General features: G+C 36.1%; 1 long non-coding RNA gene across 1 annotated transcript; it reads right to left on the reverse strand.

The window, feature by feature from the left end:
- Window positions 1–2,895: 2,895 nt before the first annotated feature.
- Window positions 2,896–9,193, reverse strand: LOC111926108 (uncharacterized). The gene is made up of 2 exons (XR_002862689.2): window positions 9,085–9,193; window positions 2,896–3,206 (listed from the first exon to the last, which is right to left on the reverse strand). It is a non-coding gene; the product is annotated as an uncharacterized LOC111926108 (long non-coding RNA).
- Between the last annotated feature and the right edge of the window lie 12,106 nt (window positions 9,194–21,299).

A 21,299-nucleotide genomic window follows, 5' to 3' on the forward strand; every position in this document is an offset into this window, starting at 1 on the left:
TCCTTAGGGGGAAGACATAAGTTAGTTGGATTTGTTCTATTCAGAACAGTGACAGTGCATTAAAGCCCAGTGGTTAAGATTTTCACTAAGAAAACAGAAGATATGGTTTACCTCAGGAGTGAGATCTCACCTCTTGTTTGTCAAAAGAATACTCTGACCTGTAAACTACAGGATGAGGAACAGAAAGGGCAAGCAGAAGTGTTACCTGCTGTGTCTTATTTCTCCAGCTACAACTGAATTATTTCAGAATGATGACTGTGAGAGTCAGAGGACTGGTGACATGGGACAAATGACAGTGATTCCTATAGCTTAGTGAGCATTCAGCTCACTAAGAACATTCAGCAGAACATTCAGCAGGGACATGACAGATCACAGCTGTAGGTTTTGCTCCCTGTATTACTGGTATGGTGCATTTCATTGCTTATTTTTATTATTATTTTTTGACAGAATGGCAAATGACAAAGCTAATGCCTCATTCCACCAACAATAGTGTGGAGGTCAGGATGGCAATGCACTGTATAATGCTATTGTGTTCATGTTTCAGGATCAAAAACTGTGTGAGGAAGCTGTTTCTAAAGATCAGATGTTAAAAGTTTACCCTCTCTGTTTGTTTGCCTGCTCTTTCAAAGTCTGCTGGATCATCCCTTCTATTCAGATTTTTCTTTTATTAAGCTCTGCATTCACTGAAAGTTGTATTAAATCTAGAAGAGTTGGATTCTTCTCTGTTTGTTAAAGTACAGAATTGCTCCTTTAAATGCATTTTGAAACTGCTGCATCTATGTCCATCCAGTGTTTCACAGGATTGTTGAGGTTGAAATGGACTTGAGGAGACCTTCCAGTCCAGCCCCCTTACTGCAACAGGATCACTTAGAGCAGGTCACTCAGGACTACCCAGTGGGCTTTGAATATCCCCAAGGATAGAGACTCCACAACCTCTCTGGAAAACCTCTCCCAGTGCTCAGTCACTCCCACACGCAAAAGAAAAGTGACTGTGATTGGGTTAAATCTCATGGGATTTTTTAAATTTGTGTCTATTTTATCTGGGCCTGTCAGTGGATAGCAGTAAGAAGAGCCTGGTTTCTGCATCTTCTTTCTCTCCTGCTGGTTATTTTCTTTAGCCTTCACTTATTCAGGTTAAACTATCACAGTTCTCTCAGCCTTTCCTTATAGGAGAGATGCTCTCATACCTTTGTGACCTTTGTGGTCCTGCACTGGAACCACTTCAATAAGAACATATCTACTTTTACTGGGGAGCCAAGAACTGGACCCAGAACTCCTCAGTGCTGAGCAGAGTGCAAGAATCACCTTCCTCTGCTGTCAGCATTCCACCTTCCAAGGGCTTCAGGTGGAAGACTCCTGGATCTTCCTTCTTCCAACAGCCACAATTTCTTTCTTATGTAACATATTATCTTGTATTATTTTCTCTATACTACAATTCAGAGGTAGAAACACAGGCAGAAAAGAGCATTATAAAAATAAATTTGTCTGTTTATGTGAACTCCTGACCTTTCTGTTTGCCTGAGGAGACAGACCCTGTCACTTTGCATCAGTGATTATGTCTGTACTGCTATTTTAACAGTGCCTGGGAGTGTGCATAGGCACTGGAAAATCCCTGTTATATCATTAGTTCTTCAGGATGGATGTGGTACTGTCTAGGCCACCTTGTACTCTCCCAAATATTGTCCAGGCAGAATTTAAATGGAAAAAACCAGTGTATGACCATTCTCATTATTTGGTTTACATACAGCTCAACTTTTTTAGGGCTAAAAAAAATTGATAATAGAAAACGTAAGTTTAATGACAAAGAATCACCTTTATTTTACTAATAATTAATAATTAATTTACTAATTGAGATATAGGCAATGTTTTGTTTGTTTGTTTCCAAACAAGGTTTTTGGAAACAAAATCATAAAGGTCAGGGTGAAAAAATAAAAACAGAGTTTCATCCACATTTTACCCTTTTTAATACAAAATATGTTTCAGGATTGGCCAAAGTTTGGCATAATTCAACAATCTTGTTATCACCTGCAAGGTCAAAGACGTTGCAACCAGTCTAAATACTGACATACAATAAACTGCAAATGACTGATGGTTTCTGCACCTGCTTCACTTGTAATAATTATTTTCTTTAAAGAAGCATAGTTAAAAACATACCAGATCAAAGAAATTAAAATTGTAAACCAAAATAGTCGTCATTTTTTATGCTCTTCTATATGCCTAGAGTGTTTTCGCATAAAAGACTTGATCTTAAGTATATCTTTGACTAGAATATTATGGAAGTAAACTAAAAATATAGGGAACATTTATATACAGCAACAGAGAAACTTAGCCTGTGATGTTTATCACCATGTAAACTCTTCAGAAAGGGAATGTGAAGCCTCTGAGATTTGAAAAGATGTGAATATACTAAAAAAATACTTCTGATCAATATCAAGTTCATCAACTTGCCTCTGAACTTTTTCTGGTGTCTCAGTATTTAGCAATAATTCTTCTTAATCTCTTGGAACAGATGAAAATGGAAAGGTAATTTCTTCTAGTAACAAAAATAAAAAGAATTCTGACGTAAACCTGTGTTTTCAGCTAGGTCTGCCTTAGCCATACACATTTCTTCATTCCATTAGGAAATTACTGGTTTTGTAAGTTTGTTCCTTTTCAAATTTCTCTTTAGTATGTCAGAGGGAACTTATGAGAATGTGTAGGGAACCAGTGAATCCAAATTTCAGACTTTTTCTGATAATGCAGTCACAATACTCCTTAGAGTTTCAAAGCAACACAAACTACAGGTTTCCATGAGAGATGGAAAACATTCAATAGTTTTATTTGCCAAACACAGCAAGCACATGCTCTTGTGTAGACCAGAGGGAAAAATCAAAAATTATATAATGGACAGAGATAAAGATTTGAGTTTGTTTTATTCCCTCTGTCATTTACGTATAAATATATATCTATATAAAAGAATGCTTAAGTCAATGCTGAATATAGAAAAATACGATTACACAAGTGTGAGCTATATAACATCCAACTAACAGGAAAAGGTAAAAACACTGGCCAGAGAAAGCAGTTCTCTTCTCTTGAAGTGATTTGGATCTGCAGAACTTGCATCCATATGAATAAACTTTCTTACACTTCAAAATATCATGGCATCAGGCAAGACAGCAACAGGCAATTGTTCCTGGCTCACAGAAACTCTCAGGGCATTCCAGGGTCTGCAGGTGAGAAAAATAGTTGTCTTCAGAAAAACACAAAACAAAACAAACAAAAAAAAACCCTACCTCAAAAGTACAAACAATTTATCAGCACAGACAATTCACTTCAGAACCTGGGAAACCATTAGTTTAAAAACAGAGTTTATGGTGTAAAGGAGAGTTTGTTATAACAGTGTATTGGAAAATGGTCTGAGGGAATAGTGGAAATTTTCAGGCATTCTTACTTAGCAGATCATGGGAATCATAGAGAAGCATTTGAGTAACCTGTCCTCTTGAGAAGAAGTTTCCTCATTGGTTTCCAATGAGAAAGAAATCAGTCTTCTGAATAAAAACCTCCGAGTATCAAGCCCAAGCACATACCTAAACTTCCCACCCACTGTTTTGCTAGGACTGTACTGTACTACTGATGTAGTAATTATCCAAGGAACATGCATTTCATTTCAGGAGACAAGGAGCAGCTCCCAAAACAATTTCATTAATGCCCTGTATCAAACTGAACTATACATGGTAGCTTTGTCTCAAATTCCATCTAGATAAGCAAATCAGTTTATATGTTTCCCTTTCCTATTAAAGTGATGAAATCAAAAATAGGGTTTCTTTTTTATATTTTATATCAGTAATAGCCTTTTGATGATACTTGTCATCCTGCAGTGAAGTGTAAACACAATAAATTTAAATGTAGTGTGAAGATAATCTAAACTAAAAGTGAAATAATATTTTCTTCTTCCATATCATCAGAAAGTCTATTGTTGCATGAGACAGGAATGCAATAACATCCCATACAATATTAAATATATGTATTTTAATATAGCTCAGAAGTTCACACAAATTGCATTTTTTGGTGATATAAAGCATAAACACTTTGAGAAAATAATCATATTACTGAGAGAAGTTGTTTTGGGGGTGAATTTTCTGCAAAAATATTTTCCTTGCTAAAACATAAAACACTAAAGAAATGCAGGAATAATGAAAATTCTTTTTTCTGTCCTGTGAACTTCATGATACAATCCAATGTTCCAATGAAAGAAAATAGATGACTTCAGAATAATAAAGCAATGTTTAAGGCCCTAATCTAATAACAGTGGAAGTAGAAATCTATAAAAATCTAAAACATGTAGTAGAAAAGGAATAAGGAGAAAGATGCATATAGGTATCTTGGGGAAAAAAGATCACCTATTTCAGCTATTTGAATCTGCATATTTACATGTTTCACAACTCCTAAATAATTTTTTATTCCTTTCTACAAGAATGTCCTGGACTCTTCCTGAGCAAGACTTCTCTCTCTCTAACAACAGGGTATGCAAACTACGTTGTGTATTTGTGATTTGTAAGACATTTATAAAAGTGAAATTACAATCTATTAAGCCAAATACTCATTTGCTATGCAAATCCTCAGTGTCTTATGTGTTGATACAAAATACTTTTTTTTCCAGTTTCTTGACAATCACTCTTTTGCTGCTGCTGTTCTGTATCTTAACTTCATTTTACCTTCTTCTAAGCATGTTTACCCATGGCTTGGAAAAATGTCAAATAGGAGTTTCACTGCTTTCATCTCATCAGGTGTTTAAAGAGAATAAATTCAATTCCTAGGGACAGTGGCCACTGTTGAGTGGGAGCTAACAGTGTATCCACCTACTACATATTCTTTATTCAGATGACTTCCAGCTTTTTTTATAAGCCCTGAAAGAGCAATGCAACACTGACAGTAATAAAAATGGAACTTAACCTTCAATTCACAGCTGTAAGGAAGAGTCAGGGATACTGTGGAATCAGTGCAGTACGGGAACTGCAGGAACTGTGGGAAATATCAGTGTGTTTCTTGATGAATTCTCCTTGAATATGAGTAATGTTGGCGATACCCCACAGCAAAATTGTTCCAATGATACGCCAACTCAAATGTGTAGTCAGCCATTCTTCCTAAGGAGGAGAAGTGGATTGCCCAGGCTTCATCACTAATTCATTTCATTTTGCTCACAGACACAGAAAATCTTTCAAGTCTGCTATTCCAAAAGCTGTGCATTACCCCATGTGTAGTTACAAACTCAAACTAAAAAATCTTTTCAGCTCTTTCTTCCCTTGTGTTAGCAATTTGTCTTTATGTACTCTGTCCTACTTTACTTTTTCCAGCTTTAAACTATTTTATTAATATTAGTAGCCACCATAATGCAATTTTGTTGATCTGCATAGATTATATTTTCTTCATCTCAAACAGGTATACTACAGAATTTATAATATTTTATTTTGGTTATTTTTGCCTAAAAGATTTAGAGAGAGAGTTATATTATGTTTCTGCCTATATAGCTCATAATGTTTGCTTTCCTAAAACTAATGAATTCAAGAGAAGAACTGCATTTTTTCTACATTCTGATGTTTAATTTACGTTTGATTTGTACAGTCCTCCAGCATCAAAGAGTGCACCAATACTTGCAATGCGCCACCTTAGCCATATACATTTATTTTATTAGAATTGTAATACAGGTTAGTTTCTGTTGCAGCCTCGTACAACTATTGCTTTTTGCTCTTTCATTTCAAGATGCTCACAACCAATGATCAGGTTCATTCTGGTATATTGCTGAGGGATTTTTATGAGTTTTACGTTAGGATTACAAAGAAATGATCAGTTTCAAGACAAAGAGATGAATGGGGAATGAAGGATGATTTCTTTTACTCTCAAGTAGTTGAGGAGAAAGAAAAATCAGTTTTGGTAATACAATTCTGTTTGAGATATTTAGATATCTGGATACATGCAAGCAGGCACATAAGGGTCTGGATTACCATTACAGGCACAAAACTTGATTCAATGTTTTTAGTATCTATAATTGTCTGAGAAGACCCACAGTATCTCACTTGACTTGCATGCAGATCCAGAAGGATGCAAGATACAGGATATCCTGTAGTTCTTGCCTCATGCTGTCATACATGTCAGCTATCCCACGTGTCTGATTCTCTATGGCCTCCCAGCTGACATCACAGGCCCAAGTTCAGGTTTTTTGTAAAATCAATAGGATTTTACAGCAGGATCAAGACAAGCAGTTGGCCCTAGAATACAGGTCAGCAATCAACCACCAGGAATGGAACTCAATTGCTTGCAGGCAAGAATTTATGCCCTAAAGTAGCCAAGGTACATGGATACTGCAGTTTTGACAAAGGACTTAAAGCAGACTCAGGTTCTTGTGTCAACTGGAGTCCTGGGAAATTGTTACAGGGTGTCACAAGTATCACTGAATATTTACAGTTAGGCAAGGATTTGTGCCCCATATTGGACTGGACTGAATTCTTAACTCCTTAATTCTGAGCTCTTAACTCCTACTTTGAGCATAATTACCAGGGTAATGTTGGATATTATGAATGACCCATTCTGGAGTGCCCCTGGTCTCAATTCAGCTTTCTACACACAATTTTCTGGTGCTATTTGACTCATGCCCAGTAGTCTAATATGTATGCACAGAGGTAGTAGTCATGACATGGGAACTACAGGGACACTGGTCCTCTCTCTAGGCATACAGCAGAGTCTAGGACATCTTAAATGACATTTAAGATGCCTCTTAAATCCATTAGATGAAACCTGATCATTGGTAGTGAGAATATTACTGAAATGTAAGAGAAAAAACAATCATTGTGCAAAGCTTCAACAGAAACTAACCTGTACTACAATTCCAGAAAGGTAAATTCAAATAGCTAATTAATGGCCAGCATTGTCACCAGTCTGGGAAATTGAAAGGAATTTTCTGTACCTGCAACACCTGAAAATTAGTTTTATTAATCTATAAACTCTTGATATATAGAGGAAAAAAAAATTATAAGTCAAGATGTTTGGATCAAATTCAGAATTCCAAGTATGATTAACAAAGTGTTCTGTATTGTGATTTTAATATCACTGCAGAAATTCGACATTATGAAAAAGGAAACAGGTACAGAATTACAATAACTATTAAAGTCACATAGAATGGTTTCTCATATCCTGTAATAATAACAACAATCTAAGTAAAATTTAGAATTTCATGTGGATTCATCTTCATTCAAAATGATGAATCAATTTGAAGAATTCTGAGAATTGTCAGGGCACCTTTCTGAAAACATGTAAGTTATGATTACTGATAAAAAAAAGAATAAATAAATAAAGACTCATTGATCAAAACTAAAACCTGCTTGTTTGTTCAGATGTTCCTTGGGTTTTGTTTGGAAAGCACACAGAGGCCATGTCTCATGACAGAAAATGTACATTATTTTGTTAAAAATTCATATATTTGCACTTTCAATCCTGAAATTTATTCATCAAATATCTGCTTGGAAATACTTCCAGTTTTTAGTTTAGTGGAAATTTAGGTCAGATTCTGTGGTGTGTTCTAAAAAACAGGGTAGTTTTAGATATCCCTTTCATTTTGAATGTCTGCTGTTGTGAGGTGCCTCAGGGAGGCAAAACTTTAGTTTCAGAGAAGCATTGTTAAAGTGAGAGGCATGGCTGTAAGCCAAACTAGTGTGAATTTTGACCTCCTGTGTTGGACATGTGAGCCCTGGATGAAGTTACCCCACCCCAAACCCCTTGGGAGGAGTGGCCCAGGAGTTCTGACTGGGTATGAGTCCCTGGAGTTTCCCCTTTGTGTTTCTTTCAGTCCCTGACCCTGAACTCCACCCTCAAAGGTGGAGACCCCCAAGGGCTCTGTCCCTCAAAACCCATCACCCTGCCTTTGTTCAGGGTTCCCTGTCTCTGGAGGACAGTTTGTTCCCATGCTGAATAAATGGTTTCAAGAACAGAGGCCCCTCTGGTTTGTTTTTCATGCTGGTTCCCAGAAACTGTGGCTTCCCTGGACTTGATCCTGCAGTTGCAGACTGTAACAGTCTGCCTACAGGCCTGAGAAATCTGCTGTGCTTGCTGCTATTACACATCTTGGCTAACATTTCTGGGACTAAGAATGGGGTAAGTTTCTTAGAATACTCCTAAGGAGTCACCACATTAAAGTTCTCAGTATTTCTCCTCAATGCCTGACATTCTGCAGACCTCACACTGCACCAATGAGAATGAAAAACTCAGAGTTAAAAGGTAATCACAATTTGAAAATAAGACTACCAATTTAATTCCTCAGTAAACAGAGGAAGTAAGTCTCTGTGACTATTACCAGCTGTAAGTGGAACTTTCTTTTCTTAAAAAAAATAAAATAATTAAATTTATTGTCTAGAGGTTGTGTGGACAATGTTTTAGAAATATGATTTGACCTACTTTTGTTCATATTAGTAATAGAAGTCAACATCACAGTGGTCCTTGATGAGGATTTGGAGAAGACAGAGTGAAGAACTGGGCTTAGTCATCATATTGAATTGAATTCCACAACCTAACACTTTCAAGCTATTGATAGAAGGCACAAAATACACAAGAAAAAGCAAAATTTATTTTCCCTAGGTGACATTTGAATGTAATCTCTTATTAATATAAATCTTAAAATATAACTGGGTCATTAAGTGAAAATTTAATAAAAAAAATTATTCTTGTCTGTAACATAAAGCACATTTCTAAGGCAATTAGTTTATCTTTTTAGAGTTGCTACAGATAATTTTTTTTTAATCCAATAATATTTAGCAAGTTTTGGTTTTTTGGTTTGTTTTTTTGGTTTTGTTTTGGGTTGGTTTTTTTTTTTGGTTTTGTTGTTTATAATTTTTGGAAGATCTCTTATTTTAGTATGTCTAGGTTTGGTCTTGTCTATCCTTTTTCTGGCAATTTTCTCTCAATTCTCACTAGATTTCTTGACTTTTGACATTTTGTAAAGTAAGGCACCAGGGTTTCAGATTATGAAAAAAAATATTATTATATCATAATTTTTTTTAAAAAAAGCCCGTAGAGAAAACTACAGGTTCTTGGAGCATCTTCTTAGAACTGAATTACCTGTTAGTACCTTTAGCTTCTTTGAGACCAGACCCAATGAAAGTGTTCATAAGACTCAAACCTTCTTGCTTTTCACTTCAGCTGCAAGCTATACTTCTCTGAAGTTACTTTCACTGGCCTAGATGTAAAAGAAAATGAACATATGAAAAATTAAAACACAGAGCTGTATCAAAACACTGAAATGTTAATATTGACAGAAAGTGAGATGGAGAGGGAGAGGACTGCATCTGGCAGACAGTCAGCTCGCTGCTTAGTGCTTCCAGGGTCTGAGGGGGTGCTGCAGTCTGGACTAGAACTACAGCCAATTAGCAAACTTGACTGAGTTTAAAAGAGCCTCATCATTAAACCAAACTACAAGAGCTGCATCATGAAGACACACATCCCTAAAGGGGAGAAGATACTGTCATGGAAAAAGAAGTGGCTGATGTGCTTTCAATAAAAACAAAAAAATAAACAAAAACCCCCAAACAAAACAACAAACAAAACCAAACAAACAAACAAACAAAAACCTTAGGGGAATAATCCACAAATGTAACAACATAATTACCAAATATAATACTGATGCCACCCACATCACAATTCACACCCTGCCACACCCTGATTCACAGCAGCTTTGACATCTTTAATTTTGCTTGTGTTTTTAGTGTACTTCTGAGAACATCTGTATTTGTTTTTTTATTCCCAATATAAAGTCCATCAGATATCCCACAGCAACCTCTGTGCCCAGTTTCAATTACAATGAAAACCTGAAGATACTGTAATCTTATATTCTTTGCTCGAGAAATTTGGTGGAAAACGCTTCGACTTAAAGAGTAATTATATATTAGGGCCCACATTACTTTTCAGCTACAATATGGAGATTTTTCTGCCATCAAACATGAAGTGCTATACAACACATGGAATTTTAGAACTCAGATTACCAGCATTGTGGAGCAGAACACTGGTGTGTCTTATATTTAAGAAAAATATAATTTATTACTTTTATACATGAGGTTTTTCTGTTAAGCATTTATGAAATCTGTCTTCCTACTTACCTTTAGTTATCAGCACCACAAATAAAATCACAGTTTAATATTCTTACCATAATTTCATATAATTATATACTGAAGCAAATATAAAGATATATATTTTTTAAAATAATCTGTTGTTCTCCCCACTAAGGCTCTCAACCAACTGTAGGAACTGGTACTGACAGCTACACTGAACTAATCTGAAACGTGGGATTCTTGGTGTTTGGGTTTTTTTCTATGTTTAGGCCTAAACAAGCCGTGATGACTATAGAGAAGAAGTGTATTAAATAGCAGTGCCTACACTGAGGAAAATGTAGCTTTAATTTAAACATGAGAATGTTCATGTTTCATAAACTAACTTCAAGATGCACTCATAGGAAAAAAAAACCCACCCATTTTAAATATTTTCTTTGAGTGAATAGACATAATTGAGTAGACAAAGCTTGGAGAAAAAGGCTTTCAGGTGTTACTGATACTTCAGGCAAGTACGAACTCCCTCTTGCAGCTTACAGTTTATCAGTTACAGTTATCACCTTACTGCTTTACAGCAGTCCTCAGGCTCCACATCACTGGAAGTGAACCCAGGAGCAGATCACATTAGTGGGGGAGAACTGAACCCTGAGTGCACCTTTCCCCACAGGAGCTCACTCCATCCAGAACAAATGTGCATGATTCTTTGGAAAAAAAACTAAACATGCTGTACCTTTTCCTCTCAGCAGTGGCCCGGAATGTGAACTGCATCCCACGTATTAAAAGGATTTTATTCTTTATAGACTCTATTAATGCCTTACTAAGAAAAAGATTTGATTAACTTGTGGTAAAGGACAAGCTTAAACAAAAAAGACAAGGAGGCAAGACTGTGTTCTGCTCTGAAACCTCAGATAAACTAATTTCCCTCTCAGCTTCTGAAAAATAGAACGGGAGTGATAATCAATAATGTTTCATGACCTTACAGAGATACTGTGTGCATCAATGCATGGCAATATGATGGAATCAAGTCTGTGAAGAAACTCCTAATGTCCTTATTTCTGAACTCTGCAGGAGTTTCATGGTCATAACTATCCTGAAAATTTCCATATCAAAATTACCATAAAGTTGTTGTGGTTGCTCTTGCTGTAGGCAGAGAAGGAGAAAAAAACTGAGAAAAAAAACCATTGAAAGGCAATTTTCTGAGCCACTATCTCCCATTGCTATGCACTCAAGAAGGCTTCAAAAGGCTTGTGAATTAAGCACTCCCCCCTCATGTTTTTGTAAGACATGTGCCTCCTAGGTCTGGACCTTGCCCCACATGATGAAATTGCAGTGCCACAGTTATTCAACTTTGCAACTTTTACCGTGTTGTTGGACTTCTTGAACAAGCAGGATGAATGAGGAAAGGGGGTTGAAATGACAGTGGTTGTTCTATCTCCTTTATAATGTCCAGTAAATTCAGACTTATAGAGCCAAGTGTGAAAACACTTGAACTGTAAAGTTGAAGACACTGAAAAGCTTCTGGCCATTCCCTGACTATTACTGAACTAGGAATGACTAAAATACCATAAAGCATAAATTATATGAAGTCTGCTGGATGCTAATAAATTCCTTTCTGTTTTGAGATGTTTTGAATTAATTGTGCCAACAAAAACTATTCTTTGGCATATGACAGGTATCATTTATCTCATGCAGAACTTATCAAAGAGGGAAAGGTGGAAAAATGGGTATACCTGCTGCTCTGTTCATTCTGTCCATAGACAGGCAGAGTGAATAAAGCACTGCAGAATTTGGCAATGTGTTCTTACAGTTATAATTAATGATGACTTTGAATGAAAAATCTATGGTGCACAGAGATCATAAACTCAGAGAAGCAGCAATGATGCTGTACATTCCCAAACAATACAATTTTTAGGCTTACTTCCTAACACAGAACATTTCCACACTGGCAATCCCAGCTATGTCCTGTAAATCAGTACAGATAATGTACTTCAAATTTTGGCAACTTCCCAGGAAGACTATGCAGCTCATTGCTGAAGAACATAAAATATAAATTGAATGTGAGACCTTGTTTTGAGGAGCTTAATGCTTTCCACTGCTGCTAGATGTACTCACACATTCCACCTGACCTTTCTTAGCTTTCACAGCAAGAGGGACTAGCTTGTATGTGCCACCCGCATTGTCCCTTTTATCCATCCCACCAGAAGTTTAGGTAGCTGAAAATTAGAGCAACATGAAGCTCCAGGGAATGAATTCACAAGCAATGATATTAAATTTTCTTTCAATCTGATGGCCCATGGAGCTGTGACACTTGGATTTCAGATAAAGCCTCATCAAAATGCCCTCACAGGGGGCTGGTCCAGGGAAGAGGCAAAGGACAAGGCTGATACCAGGTAATTCTAATTCTTTCCTTATTCCCTCTACAAGTCATCTTCTAGGAGAAAATAATTTTTCTGGGGAAAGAAGAAGGAATTCTCAATTAGGACAAAAATATACAAGGTAGCTGAATTTGCTGAGCCACCTGCATGAGCAGAAGAAACTTAGTTCAAGGTTTTGAGATGTAGATTTCTAAATTATCCAAATACTCTTAAAATTCATGAAGTGGGAGGTGGCAGATACTTTTGAGAAAGTCTCGGTTGCTAAGGTTTGCTTTTAGCCATGTACCCTTCCTCAAGTCAAGATTCTTCATACAGACTGATTGCATTCTATATTCACAGCATGCAGAACACAAGTGGATTGTTTATATTTGAACCCTTTGGCATCCTGTCTCGGGTTGCAATGCAAGATATAACCAAAAGTATGAATTCTATTAACATCTGTTAAAACCAGATGGGGCAGTGTTCTTTATCTCTTCCATTACCCATCCTCTCTCCAGGGGGATCTTCTGTTAAAGGGCCATTGAGTCTCACTGCAGGACTGATAAAATGACATCATCCCATTGTGAGATGCTCCACCCAGGGGGAGGAGCCAAGCATTCCTACCTGGATATAATCTGAGACTTGGAACACCACAGGCAGCCTTTCTCCACTGGATTCCCAGAGGAAGACCAGACTCATCTACACCACTGGACCTGCAGAGGAAAACTACATCCTTCTACATGATCACTGCTTCAACAGAACCACACCTGTCACTGCAGGAGGACTGCAGCCACCATTTAATCAGACTGCTATCAACACCCGGACCAACAGGGTGTCAGGTTGTATTCTGACTCTCTCAGTGGGCTGTTTGGGTTTTTTGGTTTTTTTGGGTTTTTTTATATTACTGCATTTTAATTTAATTTTAATTTAAAAAACTGTTATTCCTATTCCCATATCTTTGCCTGAGAGCCCCTTGATTTCAAGATTGTAATAATTCGGGGTGGGTGGGGGGGTTGTTTACATTTTTTCCATTTCAAGGGAGATTTCTACCTTCCTTAGCAGACACCTATCTTTTCAAACCAAGACACATCCTAACCTACAGCTGAATTTTCTAATACTTAGAAATATTCCAACCCCTGATTTCTGATTATCAAGGCCCAAACCAATCCAAAATATCAACCTAGTCACTCAAACAAAATAATCTATTTATCTGCTTGAGGCCTCTGCATAGAGAGATAGGTTCATAATTAAAGCAAGTTTCTGTTGTGTTTTTTACAGATATATTGCTGTTCTGTAAATGACATAACAATTGTGGTGGTATTTATTTGTTGACTCCACAAGTGAAAACAAATGCATCAAATGCAAACAGAGTGTATGAATTCTCACGATATCATCCACCACAGAGAAATCTCTTTACAAGAAAGGCAAGAGCAATGATATTTTTACACTCCTTCCCCAAAGGGGTTTTTCATTCAATACATATTTACTTAGAGATAAAGTTCAATGGTAATAGTTATTTTACAAATAGTGTCCTGCAGTTTATGATTATTGAAGTCAACTAGTCAGCAGAGGGCACTGAAGGGAACATTATAATAGATTTTATTGATATAATCACTGCTGTCACCAACTCCTGATGGCTTGAGGCTCAGTATAAATTAAGGTCTGCAGCCCCTTGTATTTTATTAATATTCAAGCCATTTACCTGCTGTGTGTGATGAGGTTTCTTGACAGATGTTATTCTTTATTTTTCTCTCCCTCTGTGCTTTGGGTTTTGTAGAAATATGAGTGATTTTTCTGGTGTTTGTTTTGTTTTGTTTTGCCATTCTTTTGAAACTTTTCTTTCAGGTATCTGAGAAATTCATCACCATTTCTAGATGAATAGTTGCTACTGTTTATCCCTACATATATAGCTACCTATATTAATTTTAAAATGTTGGAGTACTTCATCAGTGACCTATGATTCGTCAAACATTGTTGAAACCAGACAATGAATAACTGCTCTTTTCCTTAGGGCAATTGTCATATTGCATCAGACCAATGGTATGAAAACGATTTAATATTTTCTTTTGATCTCTTATGGCTTAGCACTGGTATTCCATTTAAGGAACAAGATCTGATATTCTGATATTTATCATGTTTTTCACTGTAGCAATTCTTGGTAATTCAAATGAATATTCATTCTCATTTGTTATTTTTTGAGAACCTAAATTACTTCCTGTAGTAATGAGCCTCACCATCTAGAGAGGCAATTAATTTCATTTCCCATCAGTCCTGGTAACTGCATTTAAAGACTTGAGAAGATACTTCCTGTGACATTATATGTAATATGTATCATTGTGTGTATCATGCTAAGCCTATTGCGAATGTAATAACTCATCCTCAGTGATCCTGTGTTTGTCATTATTTAACAATTGTGCAATAACAATTACTCTTGAAGTTGCAGATACAAATCTGCAGCATTTTATCTCATCTGCTAATACTAGAAAAGACATTTACAAAAGGTTGGGTTTTTTTGTTTTGTTTTCTTTTTTGGCACCAGTACATTTCCCACAATAGAAAAGGTATCACAGTTTTATAGATCTTTGACTCTCCATGGAAATACATATCTCATACCTGTATGTATTGCTCACACACATACACACACATATATTCATGTGTTACATAAATATGTACAGATACATTTATGTATCACACCTTACCCTGAAGTGACACAGGCTGGGCACACTCCGGTGGGAGCACAGGTCTGCCAAAAAGGACCTGGGATCCTCTGGGCACAAGCTGGAGAATAAAACCCAGGCAGCTCAATTTTCTGACTACAAACATGAGTCCAGCCAGGAGACAAAGGGAGGGAACCATCCTCTGCTCTACTCAGTGCTCATTAAACCACACCTGGAACAATGCCCCAGGTTCTGGTCCCTTGAAAAGATCTTGATAAACTTAAATGATGTTAATGAGTCTGAAGCACATGATTTATGAGCAGAGCTCAAAGAAGCAAAAGTGAAAGAGAGAGTGAAAAAGTGCATAGGGTGAGCTGAATAAAAGCCCCAGGGCCACAAAAATGTTGAAATCGCCTGGAAAGTGGAACTGCTGACTTTTCCACAGTTCTAATGCCATTCTACTCTGACTTTGAGGCATTTTCAGAAGTCTAAAATCAGTTTTCTTATAATCCCTGCCCTACTGGTGGTTTTTGAATTATTATTTCAGACTTTAATGCTAAATCAACACTCTCTTGAGTATCCAAGAAAAAGTTTCTGTAAATAAACACATAATTTTGAAAGTGATGAAAAGTTTGCTGAGTGGGAAAGGATTTTTTCAAAATTCTTACAGTATTATTTCAAATGCCATTCCTCATTTATCCATTAAAGGTTGCCACTGTATGTTTCAATATATCTTCAGTAAACAAAACACATAATCTGATTTACCGTTGTCTGCAGTTGTCTTCTGTAAAACCAATGTTTTCATTGCTTGATTATTGGTCAGAGTAAGAGCATTTAGTTAATTAAGGAGTAATTCTAATATTATATAGGGGTTATGACTACATATTGATGCAGAATTGACTAAAACCATCAGTGTTCATTTTGGCTGTGTAAGGTAATGTATAGGTTTCACACCCCAGAAGCATACCTAAGTGTCAGGAGTTTTATTAACACTCAAGATGTATCAAGGCCCTGGGAAATATTTTTTTTTTTCTCTCAAAATAATGAAGAGGGAAATTTGCAGGAGAAACAAAGCCACTCACTGAAAAAAATTAACCAATATGCACTTGCATATTGGATTTTCTCCTATTATCACTCTATCCACACCATCCCCTATGGAGACAGCAACATGTTTTTAGCTACATGCCAGAATATCTGGCTAGAGAACTGTGAATGGAATATCTAGAAAATACTGTAAATTATTTTGAAAGAAGAGATTGGATATGAGCATAATTTTGGAAATGGGAAGTGGAACTTTTTTTAATTTTTTATTGCTGGTGTGTGCTTTTAGATTCAGATTAGAGATAAGAATCCAAATACTGTTTTTTCACACTTCAGAATGCAATCACAGTTCTACTCCGTATAATTTTTCCAGTCTGTATTCTTAGTTATAAGTGGCATGCAGTTTTCCAAATTGAGTCTCTGCTTTACAAATATCATTTAAATGTCTCCTGCATATGTTAGAACACTTAATTTGCATAATAATTTTGGTAAACAGAAAACACTTTCAAATAAAACATCATTTACAATATTAAGTAAAAGAGATGCCGACATTGAAATTTCAAAGTACAATTAGTTTTGAAACCCATTGACTTCCCAAGCACAGTGGGGTTGTAGAGTGCAATTAAACCTTATGTATGACAAATAATGCCATTATTAACAGTATTTTTTAAAGAAAAAAGAGGTTGTCTGGTTGAATGAAAATCTAAAATGCTCCAGATATAATAAAAGCTACTGTCAAGCTCAGCACATAAGGTAAGTTATGTCTGAAAAGACATGAAGGTGTCAAGCAGAGGGCTGAGGGTAGGAGTTAGGTGCCCTGCCTGTCACAAAAGGTGCAGGTACAGCCAAGCTCTGAGCCTCCACGTGGTTGCCACAGCTCAGCTAAAGAAGCTCTGCAGAGGAAGTTTAGCTCTGTGGTCTGGTGGCTAATTTGTGAGGACCGCAGCCTAATGAATATTATATACACAAAGAAATGCCCATTACATGCACTGAACTGCAGGACCAGAAATTTTGACTTCTTTTGTCCTCTTGGTGCCGCAGACTTGTGGGAAAGACTTGTTATTCTTGGTTATTGTTACAGATTTTTAAACTGGCATACTGTATGTATTATTATTGCACATAAACTAGACTGCTCATTTGCAAGATAAGAAAATGGACTAACTTCAGAACCATTTAAGTGTGCCATGTTCTGAGGTTCTCTGCTGCATACTGAAATGCCCAACTAAGTTGCTGACTAAACAATCCTATGCTTAGTTTTCTAGTTTCAAAAGCAGTTTAGTGGGGTGGTTTTGCAGAGCTAATTTCCTCTTCAGTTTAATTCAAGACATATGGGCTTTTTTGGTCCTCTTTACTAGAGAGAATTAGACTGTCCTGGTTCTCTGAAGCAGACCAACAAAAGGCCCACTAAGTCTCCATGGAACTGATTAAATCCACCTTAGAATGAGCCATTTTTGTGTTCCATCACAGAGAGCCTGGAACCCAAAGAGTTCAGAGTGTCAAAGTTGCCAACAGCTTTTAAATACGTACACGTCAACATGAAAAAATAAATGAATAAAATTGAAGGATATACATTTGCAATATATGAAGCAGACTCTTCAGTTTTCCCTGATTCCAATATATTCTATCCCTGCTATGCTTTTCTGGCATTTTTGGCCATTAACAGAGAATTTTCCATATCTGTATTTACTTGTTTTGATCAGATCATGAGAGCCAAGATATATTTCAGGAGAGGACAAAATAAATTAGGGAGGAAATACACCCTTTTTCCGCAGGTGGAGTGATACAATTTTTCCTAGAGATCTTTAGGAAGGGAAAGATCTCACCCTTTGTGAATGTACTGAAACATTTGGTATGGCAATTCTAATCAGGAGATATAGCAATATTTCTCGAGGACATGACATTTTCTGGTGCCTGTGATTATTGCATATATTTAGGTTATATAGTTTATATATATTTTGGTCCACTCTGTTCTCCTGACAAACACCTAGAACTTCCTTAGGATCTCAATAAGGCTTTAGTACGTGGACATTTGTATTTCCATTTCCACTTCACTTATTTATCAATTGCCTGGTGACATTCTCTTAAATGAGTTTAGTGGTTGCTTACACATACTGTGAAACATTGCTATTATGCAAGTGCATGCATTCATATAGCAGGTATTTAATCACATTTTAAAAATATATATAAGAATATATTCTAAGAGTTACAGGAGCATCCTTCATGCTAATAGACTGTTTAAAACAAACAAGACATTCATAAAATTGTTGGAAGATATAGCCCAACATTTTTAAAAGGATTTTCAGGGCTGGTGCACAATATACTTCTAAGTTGTCTTTGCACTATGAAACAGTAATTACAACCTAGTTTGAAGTGTCAATGCTTAACAAAAACAAAGGGTGAAGATTAAAGTATATCTGGCATGGACACCCCAATTTCATGATGGCAACTCTACCTACCTTTTTGAATTATTTATCAGAAGAGTGAACTCTTATTCCCTTCTGTGTAATGGGTTTGTCTGAGAGCAGTTGGAAGCAAAATATGTCCCTCAACTGTTGCATTCTTGAATAGGAGCTTTTGGACTTCCTATAGTCAGAGTTAATAAACACACAAAATTGAACAGATTAATGTAGTAGTTCAGAGCATCTGATACTATTTAATGATGGAATGCCTAAGCTGTGAAAATAGTAATTTCAGTTACTTAGGGTAATGAAATGTATCTTTACAGATGTACCTGATAGATTTTCTGTCTATGAACATCAAATTGAGAATTTAGACAATAATTCTCATTACGGCTTCATTCCTCATTTCAAAGACAGTTTCTCATTAATTCACTCTCCTCTCATCCTTTCCAGAAGTAACAAAATAATAGACATGGTTTCTCTGGATATACAGTATAATTTCTAGTAAACTAACTGGCCTGATTCACACATTGTTTTATAGCTATCTTTACTCCAAGCCCTGAGTACTGGTTCTCATACCTGTGAACAAAGTAACATTTTAAAGTCACAAGAGAGACATCACCAAGACTGGTTAACTAAAGTGGAAATTGTAAAAACCACTCTGTCCTTTACTTGAACCTTTGAATGGGTCTAAATACCTGCAAACAGTTCTTTTTTTGAAGAAGTAAAAGGAATGGCAAGCGTGCCCTAAAGAGAAGGAGAAAAGACTTGGAATGTGTTCAGCCAACGTGGTGCTGCTTTCTCAGCCTCAAAATAACCCATTTGGAAACATGAAATGCCTCCTGGTCACTCTGAACTCAGGGCAACACTTTTAAAGCAGATGTTTATTCTTAGGTTTCAAAGTAGTACTTTTGCACATTACTGCCAATCGACGATATGGTAATTTTAAGTTTCTCATTCCCCTAATGAAAGGTAGTCCTAGAATTTACTTCATTACGCTTTTGATGAAGACACTTTCATAAAGTATGCCTTAAGATAATTACAATTGAACAAAGTGTTCCCCAGGTAAATAGTCTATAATTAGTGCAAATTATCCCAAGCATGTATTTTATTTTAGGATTGGTTGGTTTGGTTCCTCCACACGTAAAGGCATTCTGAATAATTACCAATGCAATCTGCATGATGCACTATAATTTCCTACTAGGGACAGAGTGTTTATTTATACTGATAATGTCTGATCATCTAAGGAAATTCTGTCATGGCATCATAATCAGTCTTGGTGTTGACAGAAAAGAACTCTGCTTTGCAATATTTAGGAGATAAAAGAAAGCTAAATTAACCCTACAATATACTACTTTTAAAGTCTGGTTAAAGCCTAATAACCTGAACATATGAGTGCATATATGAGAAGTTAACTCAATGAAACATATTTCTACATATTATACCACACCATAAACTGTAAATTATATTTAATAATGAAGTCCAAAACATTTGGACTCATTTAATATATCCTGGAAAAGTAGAATTAATTATATAAACTTAAACACACTTATTTAACTATTTTGTTTTCTATAAACCTTTTGATATTATACATTAATTTTCACAGATACGTGGATAATAAGTTCTCCAACTCTAAAAACTGTGATTTCACTGACTTGCAGTGAATGTGGGGTGCACCACTTAAATGTTTCAGAAAGATGTATTTTTTCATGCAATTATTTTTTTATTTATTTGTAAAAATCATGGGTTAAAATTCCAGAACTATGATATGAAAACTATTGCACGTCTTTGACAAAGGCTTGAAGACTGCAGAATTTAGTCCTGTTGTTATGAATGTAATCTACCATTGGGGTATAAAGGTATGGCCTTACACTGGGTTCTAGAAAAACTATATGTAATAATCCAATTCATAAGACATCCTCCATGAAAACTTAGGTATAAATATAGCCCTGCACTTGTTACCTTGTTTGATAATTTTTTCTTTAAGTACCTCCTTCTTTGAAAAAAAATGCAATTCTATATTTATAGCTGTACATCCATTTCTCCTTGTATTCAACATTCTCCAAGTTGTTTTTTTGGTTCTTTTTAAATTAAAGTGATCTGCCTTCTTTCATTTTCCTTTCCCTTCATGGCCAATATTTGGTGTTTCAGTACAAAGATATGTAACAGAGCAGAAACATGAGTATATTACACAATTTGTTTCATGTTTACATTCATGTAAATGTGTTTTGTAGTTTTGGTACACAGTGATGAAATCTCCTGGTTTTTTTTCAGTTTAGAATATATTTAAAGTGGATATGGTCACTACTGGTCACCTCCTATGCTCTGGCTCACATCACACAATGACTCTTGAGCACCATGATCTGGATGAAATCACAAGGAACTGAACCCGTGGGTGTTTGGCCCACAGAAATGGCCTAAAATTAGTCTGAATCAAATACCTTCTAAAATATGTGCAAAGTCACTGAGATCGCTCTATAAATCCACTCCTATTTGTCTACACCACTTGCAAATTAATATCTAGTGAAGCCCTGTTCAATGATTAGAACTTTTAACCGAAACTTAAATATAAATAGATAACTGGTGAGTTAATTAAGTTCAGGCCCAGGTAAGTGCCTGACCACAACGTACAAATACCTTGGCTGTGGCTCAAGAATACTTGAAGTATAAATAAGTATAGATACTTGGACAATTTGCTGTTGCTCCATTCACTGTTGCAGCATAAATATATTTCTTAGGTTCAGCTGCAAAGCTTCTAAATAACAGCATTATCACCTTGTT

The sequence above is a fragment of the Cyanistes caeruleus genome, chromosome 2 (genome assembly GCF_971803275.1).
Source record: "Cyanistes caeruleus chromosome 2, bCyaCae1.hap1.1, whole genome shotgun sequence".
NCBI lineage: Eukaryota > Metazoa > Chordata > Aves > Passeriformes > Paridae > Cyanistes > Cyanistes caeruleus.